Source organism: Poecilia formosa, unplaced genomic scaffold, assembly GCF_000485575.1.
Source record: "Poecilia formosa unplaced genomic scaffold, Poecilia_formosa-5.1.2 Scaffold213, whole genome shotgun sequence".
NCBI classification, from domain to species: Eukaryota; Metazoa; Chordata; class Actinopteri; order Cyprinodontiformes; family Poeciliidae; genus Poecilia; species Poecilia formosa.
The window spans coordinates 1,013,311-1,023,134 of NW_006800152.1; the positions used below are offsets into that span (position 1 = coordinate 1,013,311).

General features: G+C 38.7%; 1 protein-coding gene across 2 annotated transcripts in view; it reads right to left on the reverse strand.

Moving 5' to 3' along the window:
* fam49a (family with sequence similarity 49 member A) overlaps nt 1-9,414 on the reverse strand; it is a 32,626-nt gene extending 23,212 nt beyond the window's left edge. For both annotated transcript variants that reach the window (XM_016679512.1, XM_007567794.2), the window contains exon 1: nt 9,224-9,414. The gene's annotated coding sequence lies outside the window, so the exon portion shown is untranslated. The remainder of the gene's footprint in view (nt 1-9,223) is intronic.
* Nucleotides 9,415-9,824: the final 410 nt, after the last annotated feature.

Consider the following 9,824-nt stretch of genomic DNA (forward strand, 5'->3'; position numbering starts at 1 on the left):
CACACACACACACACACAGTTACACAGTTGCTTGTGACAACTAAACGAAGGACAGAGCCTCCACCTCCTCCTCGTCCTCACAGCAGCACTCCACTCTGTTAAACTGCTGGCTCGGCATGCCCTTCGTTTCATCCAGCTGGACCTGGTGCTTCGTTTTTACACATGCTCAATACAAACTCCCTTCGTCACATCTGGCCTCTGGCGCGTCGGGACAAAAACCTCCCAGTGTTCAGTTTGATGAGAAAGGGATTGTCAATGACCTAGAGATGGACTCATTGGGCCTCAATCAACACAGAGACAGAGAAAGTAGGGATAGAGACACTGGGAAGGTATTTAAAAGTGTGATGAGAGAACAATAGCTCAAATCAAGGCAAAAAGTAAGTAGGACAGCAAAAAAAAAAAAAAAAATTGGGCGGATGGTATTTGGAGAAGAGAAGGAGGAGGCTGGATACCACTGGCAATAGAGAGAAGGACTCCGGGCGTAGAAATTCCTCCTACGTCTCTGTTCAATGCCACTTCTGTTCTGCCAAGTCCGGCATGTCAACAGCAGCGGAGATACAAAGGAGCCATGTCTGCGTGAGATGGGCTCTTGTGTGAAACTTCTGTCAGCATGTGTGTATGGGACGGCATTAAGCAATCGTCACCAAAGAGGACTTTCTCTGAAAGAGATAGGTGGCCAAGTCAGAATCACAGCAGTGCTGAAGTGACCTGTTCATTTTGCGCCCAAAAAATTTATTGGCTACCTAGTAAAGATGCAGGAGCAAAAAAATCATGTCTTTAAATGGTAAATGTCACAATTCTGAACAATTCGCTTCTACAAAATAAATAAAACTGAAGTAATGTTTTAATACTTGTTTTAAGGGTGTGTTCACACAATCCTGTTTAATCCACTTTAATCAAACTCTAGTTCATTTACCTAGAAAGTCTGGTTTAACTAGGGGGGTGTGACCAAAAACCCTTAGGTCTCGATTTGGTTGAAGTGAAGTAAGCTGTGGTTCGAATGCAAATGTGAACTTTAAGGGGGCCAGAGACATCTCCAAAAACAGGAAGTGGATTAAAGCGCAGGGCATTCTGGGTAAATACAACCAAAACAAAAGCTTGTGATGAACTGCTAAAATCTGACATTTTTATTTACTTATTGTGAAGGAAGAAGTTATCTTCTTCTGTGTTTTTTGTTTTATTTCATTCTTTGGTTCTTGGTGCAGCGCCACCACAGGCAAGAGGGGGAACAAGTCTTTCAAAGGGTTTGGTTCGTTTTAACGTGAAAGCGAAATGCAACACCTGAAAATGTAACAAATGTTGCAATTTTTGTCCCCAATCGAACAGAGTCTACCAACTATTAGATGCCATCTAGAGGCCAACAGAATAAGAAGCATTCCAGGGAAATGTTCTTTTCTGTCCTACAATCATGATCGCGTACGTCTGTAAAGTGAAACCATTTCAGCAACATTTCAGCAGTGGGCCTGATTATCTTCTAAAGGAATCTCGTTATATTAGTGAATATGTTTTAATTTTCACATGGAATTTTGTAAAACATTGAATAAGTATGCTATATTATTCTAATAATTTCAGGGTGGGGAGTTGTACATTGCTACAACTAGTTTGATGTGTAATAAAGTTCCAAAAGCATGTCAGTTTTAATTAATGAAAGATTTACTTCCTTTCTTTTTGCCCTTGCCTCAGGTATTTGTTTTGCACTTACATCCCCTCCTTCTCTCAGTGTGAGGGGGCAATTCTCTGTCTGAAGCTGCTGAATACTGCTTCCAGTAGCCTTCATGTGCCTGACTTATACAATAATATAGGTAGTCTGCAAACCTAATAAAACTATTGCAGCAAAAATATTCCTACTGAAAATTTGGAAAATTTTACCTTCCGTAAAAGGTAACCACCTTACCTTTTAAAGAAGGCAAGGCAGTTAAAACTATCAGCTTGATGTGCTGCAATGCATTTGAATTTGAATCCAGATTTCTGCGCTAAATAAGTTCAACAGTTTAAAACTCAAGAAAATTGTTGCGGAGTTATTATAGAAAATGAACCAAACTGTACATTTAGTGGAGGGAAAATGGAGGTGGTTCTTTTCAAAACAAACCAAGTCACAACTTTCCACAAACACTGGCTCTGCTGTTGGGTCACTATAATCACCACTTTTTTTCTTCTTTGAACACACACACACGCACACACACAAATGCAGCTTTTGGGGTGGCCACTGTAAATTTAGTATCCCCGCCTGGGTGGTTACCAACACTTAGTTACAAAATGAGGTGCTTGCACAAGGTGAAAACAGCACACAATGTGACAGAAAAGGAACCTGGACAGCAGAGAACTAATGGTGCTTAAAGGCATGTTCAGTGTTAAACTAGTATCAAATTAAATTAAGAATCAGTCCAGGAACCACTCCTTATAAATCCTAATCATCAAACAGATTAATTTTAATTAGCTTCTGCACTGAAGCAATAACTTTGCAGAATTGCCTCACAAAGAAATAGTTTCAAAACTGTGCGCCCAACCCAATCTGTTGTCATATTGTTCTGCCTTATGTCTTGCTAAAGTGTGACGGGTGTCCCGAATGTCATAATATGACTGAGTAATCTTACTGCAATAAACAATAAAGAACACATTTCTAGGCTGATGTAGAAAAAACATAAAAACTCAGACCTTTTCTTTTTTTTGAGTGAAAACTAACCAGAAATAGTAACACAGAACAAGCTGATTATTTCTGTCAACTACTCGAGCTAAAATTTGACGCAAATTATTGCATATTTGCGTCTCTCACCATTGTGTAGCGGTGATAAACACAGAAGTGGAAATTACAGAGCAGAAGTGACACACCTTCTGCTGTTCAAGTAGCACACAGCAGGTCAGCAAAGCAAGACTTGAGAGCAAAAACTGTGGTGTGCAGCACTGACTTTTTGGGCATGACAGAAATGCAAAGAATGAACAGATAAGCATACCCCAAATCCAGATTACGGTCTAATCAAGCTTTTCCTCCTGTGACTTTCCAAGTTTCCAGAGTCCCAGAAAGCATGATGCTCTGGGCATTTCTATGCAAACTGCCAAAGAAAGAGGTTTGCACAAATCATTTCTATGCAAACTGCCATATGGAGAACTTTTCTGCCACCAGTATTAACTCTCTCTGGCACGATGTAGAGATGGTGAGTCGAGTTTAAAAACATCAACTTAAACTGGTATTTTAGAGGAAATGTGATTTTTAAATCTTCTATATTTAGTGGATTTTTCTCAATACCTCATCCACAGTCTGAACCAAAAGGCAACAAAGTAAAAAACAGGTAAACTTTCTGGACTGAAAGCATGTTGTCATGGCAACGCCAACACATTTTCAGCTGTTTTATTTCCCCTTTCGCCTGGTCAGGACGCCTCGTTTCACCACAGCTATTTTCTGGCTTTAGATTTTAAATGCTGGCCGTCTATAGTGACGCTTAAGCTCATAGCGGTTTATTTTCACTCCTTGTGCTGCATTCACGATATCACATATCAGATATCAGCTATTTAGATAGCTTATGTGTTAAGATCTCGTAGTGCGATTAAATGCGTTCATTTTTTAACGTGTTATTTTTCCTGTAACAATAAATCAAAATCAGTGTGTTAATGTCACAGCTCTAGTTTAGAACAACACTTTCATATTAGTTGTAGCTTCATAGCCACCAACCACAGGGACGTCTCAGAAACTGTGTAAGAAATAACTTTTAAAAAATAATTTCATAACTAAACAAACATGTGTCTCATTTTTCTAAATAAAAGCGCTTCCTGTACTGATTGTTCTGAAATTATAGCTGTGCCTTCATTCACTCAATACATTGGAGTAAGACAAAACAACAACAAAAAAACAATGTACAGCAATTTGAGCAGTTTGGTTAATTAGATTAATGTTTAATTATTTAAATTGGCCCCAATCTACTTAAATTTGAAGGCTCTGGCATTGGCTGTGAAGTGTTATATTTATCAATTTCGTAGACAAAAAGAAAAACAAAAGTGGTATCGGCAGATCAGGCTTTTTAGAGATCGGTGATCGTCCAGAAAACTGCAATCTGTGTACCCCTGTTAATTAGTGTTTAGTTCTCCACAATAAAAGCACTTGACGTTTGATTTAATGAAAAAAATATATATATATTGCCATAGATTTGACACATTGCTATTTTTCTTCTTGACATAATTGAGGATTAAGCTTTCCAATTGAGCCAATATTGCCACACACCAATTTTTTAAGTTATATGCAAAGTTATATGTTGAGTAAAATGTTGATGTGTAAACTATAGCAATGACGAGAGGGTTGTAGAATGTTTTGTAAAGTGGCAAGTCAAAAAAAAAAAAAACTCCCAACATTCTTTCAAAATTATTATTATAAAAAGGAGAAACGCATTAACAGCAGAGAGGCGATCTACACCTAACAAACAGAACCTAGAACAGCCAGGCAGAGTTTATCGAAGCCGTAGAGCAGACTCACAGAGAGCAGCCGCCGACCTGACAGGATGTGAGCATAAAAAGTGAAACGTGAGTGGGAAGTGTGCAGGGTCACAAGGCAGCACAGTTGTACACACACTTGTTCTCAGTGACAAATAAAGCGGCATGCAGACGGCTAGTTTGGGGTAAAACAGGAAGCTTGGGGCTGGTATTTCACAGTGACTCAGCCTTGGCCCACGACAGACAAATAACTCATTATTTTGAGGGAAATAATAAAAAAACAAACAAAAAAAAAAAACAGGAGGCTGTGAAACATTAATGCTGGTGAACATTGAACCTTCGGGGTTTTATGTGGTAAAAACATTTTTAAGCTTTTAAGACAATAAGCTTGTTCTTCCAACTAGGATTTTTGTTAAAAATAAATAAATAAATAAATAAATGAAAGGGCTCGTGAAGGTGGGGAGCTTTTCCATTGGAGGGTGATAACCTTGAATGAATGGTTATGCTGACTTCCAGTCAAAGCAGAGAAGAAGTGAGAAACGGATAAAAAGCTGGCTCTACTCTTTGTATTAGCAAAGCTGGAGCTTTTGAAGATAATGCAGTCTCTAAAATATAAGCCATCTTTAAAATAGCTTTGATTTTAGAAAAATGTAATGAAATAATTCATGGTGATCACTTGTCTTGAAGCCTTTTAGGCCACTCCTAGGGAGTGTAAAATTGTTTTTCACACCTTTTCTGGATTGTGTCTGTTACACACCCACAAAATCTGTTAGCGGCTCTCCAGTGAGGGTGTTAATTTTTTCCCCCCCTTGTCCAGCCCAGATGGCAGCGTTGGCTGAGTAAGCAGCGATCATTGGGGAATATACAACTGGCCGATTAGAAGCTGATAAGGGCACAAAAGACAGAACATCAGAGGAATTCAGGGACATGCTGAAGTTCACAAAAACATTGCAAATCCAGTAGATTTTCTCACACTGTGTGACGTGTCAGCCACAAAGTGTATTTTATTGGGGTTTGATGTGACGGGACAACAGTAGTGTATATTTGTGAAGTGGAAAACAAAAGGATACATTTAGGGGTTTTTTTTTTTAAAAACATTACCAAGTGATGATTTAAATTTGTCTTCAGCCTCCCTGAGCCAAACCTTTGTACAATCATGTCTGGTTTTAACAGAAAAAAAAAGATGACAAGCATCTGCAAATATTACCTTTTCATGTCTTGTCAGATTCTCAGGTGGATTCAGGTCTTGACTTTGATGGGGCCATTCTAACACATTAATCTGAATTTATCCCTGCAGGAGAAAAGTCTGCCAACAGCATGACACAGCCACCACCGTGTCTCACCATAGAGGTGGTGTGTTTTCACTTCTACATAAACAGAGATTTCTATGCATGTTCTTGAGCTGTCTGGTCGTCACGGTGATGTTTGTTTAATGTTCAGCAGCAGATCTGTAGGGGCCTCAGTTGTATTGAGAGGTTACCCACCGTTTTGGATCCTGTTATTGGAAACCATTGGATTTTATTTTCAGGTGCCAAACAGTTTACTGAACTTTGAGAATGTGTTCTTGCATTATTATGCCAATTCCATTATATTAAACACATAAAATGTAATAACTGTAATATGATCCAATGTGGACATGTTAAAGGGGTGTGAATACTAAAACTCTAACAGTTTGTTTAGTTTAAATTCAGTCTTGACTTTAAAGGCTGCATACCATTTTTTTAGGGGTGCAAAGATTGCAGTTTTCTGGCCGATCATTGATGTTTAAAAAAGCCTGACCAGCCAAGTCCATTTTTGGCCGATACTGATTTTGTTTTTATCTGAAAAGTTGCCAAATGTGTGGACAAAAATCACTATGTTGGCAACAGTGGGATGACTATTGTTTTCATTAATGGTTTTCAGATATTTGCTGAAGTAGATAAGATCGGTTTCACATAAATATCAGCTGATTACTTAATATTAAAATCAATTTATTGGTCAGTTGATTATTGGTGTATCATTTATTTTTTCATAATAATCACAAAAACAAGTTATGGAGGAAATACAACCTGTAAAATTAGAAAAAAAAGCAAAGTTTGCATCAAAACATAAATATCCTGAGCCTAGAGTGAACACACGCTGAACAAACTTGCCAAATACTGAAACTGGCAGAAATCGGTTTATTTAATTTGATTAGGACGGTGCATATTAATCAATATTACCACAATTCATGGCAGTGTAAATATACAGGAATTAGTTATTTTTCTTATTTTTAATTCATTTTAAAAAACACATTTGACAATGTGTTCTCAAAGGTCTACTTACTTGACAGGTCTTCAATTAAGTAGACCTGTCAAAAAAACANTGACAGGTCTTCAATTAAGTAGACCTGTCAAAAAAACACATCTTGCTGGCTACTATATTCTCCCAGAAGTTATTACAATAAATGATATTATTGTTTTGAGACTTTTTTCAAGTAATACAATGGTAATGGCATAATAATGCAAGAACACATTCTCAAAAGCCAATAAACTTTAAATTCTAATGAAGATTTATCACTGGAACTGGAAGACATTTTAAATATCCAAAATAGCAACAACAAAAAACAAACAAACAAAAAAAAAAGCAACAAACAAAATGAATTATGAAGTCTCTGTAAACAAAACTGTTCTTTAAAAAAGAGCAAGTTGAGAAAAAAATCACAATGGACTGAAGACTAAAGAAAAATAAAACATTGCAAATGGCAATGACTGAGCTCATTTTAATCTATCATCCAATTTTTTTTTTTTTTTTACTGTTTATTGCAACAGGCCTACAACGCAAGAACATAAAAACAAATCACCTTGGTATAGGCAACAAAGAGGACACTGGTTTATTGAGGCTTTGAGCTGCTTATTCTACACAAATCTTATGGTTTCACTTGCATCATCTGGTCCTCCTACCGTGAGACCTCAAATGCAGCATCATACTGTATCTGTTGACATACAGCTAGATTTCTGCAAATGAAAAATGCTGCTTCCAGCAGTTTCACTTAAACGTTTAGGAACAGCTTTATAGCAAATATCACATTTCTCCTTCCAGCTCCATTGGCAGTCTAAAGTAGCAGATTTCAGTAGTTTGATGCCTTCTTTGTAATCTGAACCAAATAGCTGCAACCAAAGCATTTCCCCACATCAAAGGGAAGTATCAACACTAGCTTGCTGGCCTTGTATCAGGTGCATGCTGGTTTTCTTCTAATGGGAGTGATGGCTATTTGTTTTTGCAGAAATTAGAGTAAACTCATTCCTTTGTTTGTCAGATCTATAATTTGCTTCTTCTTCTTCTTTTTTTTAAGCGTCAGTCAGTGGTAAAATACTACAAGATACATTGCGCTGCAACACAAAGGCTTTCCTGTGCACCAGACTCAGGCAGGTTAAAGCCACAAGGCAAAAAATGCCACTGATAAACGCTGTACTCAAGACCATATCCTGTTTTTCTGCAACAAGAAGAAAAGTTTGCACAGTCACATACAAAATGCAATCTTCGGGGACACACAGCACGCACGCACACACGTTACGCTCGCTCAGGTTCTGCCAAAGCAAACTTGTAAATTACATGTTCTTGCTTGTTTGAATGGTCCCCCACCGGCTGCTCCACGCTGCATCAGTAGAACGCTACAAGCGCTGCTTATGGGTCCCCAGTGTCCACGTAAATGCCAAGAGACACAACTAGGCTAATCTGTCCAACGAACATGCAAAACAAGACAGCGCGTTCCAGCAGAGATCAGGATTCATCCACACCAGCTATTGTTCTGCCTGTTTAACAGCACCTTGAGTTCAGCTGGCGTGCCAGGCATGCTGCGAATACACCCTACAAGCCTTATTCTGACTAAAACACGACAGATATACACACACGCACGCGCGCGCGCACGCACGTGGGAAAACACACTCATACGTTTGTTGTTACTGGGGTGTGCAGCTGTTGCTGTATGTCCTCTTGAACAAAAGAGCGCCAGTTCAGTCCACTGAAACCAATCAGAAGGCACCAGTTTTTTTGGTTAAGCGCCCATCCAGTCTGCAGTTCAAAGTTTCCATGTGACCTAGTTCTCGTACAAGCAACAGGACTAACTTGAAGGAGTTTATTTTCATCACCTCAGAGACAAAACAAAGTGGTGCAAGACTGACTAAACTAGTCCCTGAGTTAATGATAGCAGCTAAGGTAAAGAGCTGGTTGCTCCTGATACACTAAAGTGAAGCTATACACAGTTTTTGTTCTGATTTATGACTTTGACATAGTCCAGCAGTCCAAAGTACTTCACTATAAACCACCTGCCTGTGAAAAGTATGATGCTATGCTGTCAGGTTGAGGCTGTAAAACAGTTAGTAAACCCTTATAAGTTATTGCACACTCGAGTCCCAAAGTTTTTCCCACGGCGACTAATTCAGCCAGTCGTAACAAAGCTGTATACAGCTGGCTAAATGCTTCCATTAAAAGGAAAATAGAGGAGAAAAGTGGAATTTAGCTGAAGAGTAACAAGCTAAGTTTGCGGGCTAGCTGCTAGCAGTGCTGCTGTTTAATAGAGAGAGAAAAAGGTTCAAAATGGACACGTAACGGGATGAATACCGGGTCATTTCATATTTTAACCGCGACATAATTATACAGCGTAAAAAATTCCTCCATATAGTTAGTACTGAAAGTTGCCTAGCATTGTTAGCGCTTCCTCCCTGCGGTAACCCATCTTCTGGGAGCCCGTTTGACAGTCACTGATTTCACAGGGAAAGACAACTTGGTTCTAACTCAAATCAAGCTAAAGCCCTGGGAACATGAAAATATAGGGCGAACTCACCTGTTGGTGTTGGTCCCACTGGGTAGTATTTTCGCTGAAGTAGGCGGAGAAGCGTGGAGTGGTCTGGTTTAGTTTAGGAAGTTCACACTTTTCACACACACACATGCACACGCGCACACACAGACCTTTCCTACTCACTGCGTCCCCAACAGCAACAGACAACAACTGACTGAGAATCCTCCCCTCCCTCTGCTGGGCCACCGCGAGACAACTAAGTCCCGCCTCCTCTTCTCTGATTGGTCAAATTTGGGAACAGAGCAAAATGGGCCAATTAAAATGAGCACTTTCTTTGCCCAATGGCTATGCATTAAATGATGTCCTTATTGAAGTGCTGTGAAAAGCTTTTTGGGCTTCTTAAATAAATCAGGATTTAGAATAAAATATAATCATTATTAATAATACTAATTATATGTCCTCTAACACTGGTGACAAATTACGCTGTTATTTACATTCACCTTAATTAAAAAAAATGTAATGAACCTTACCTAATATTTAATGTTTTGACATGTCTGCATACAAAAACTCCAACATTCCCTCAGGGGTTTTTTCCATAGATTTTTGATGAAGTTAATGTTTTTACACTAAAACATTGTCAAAACAG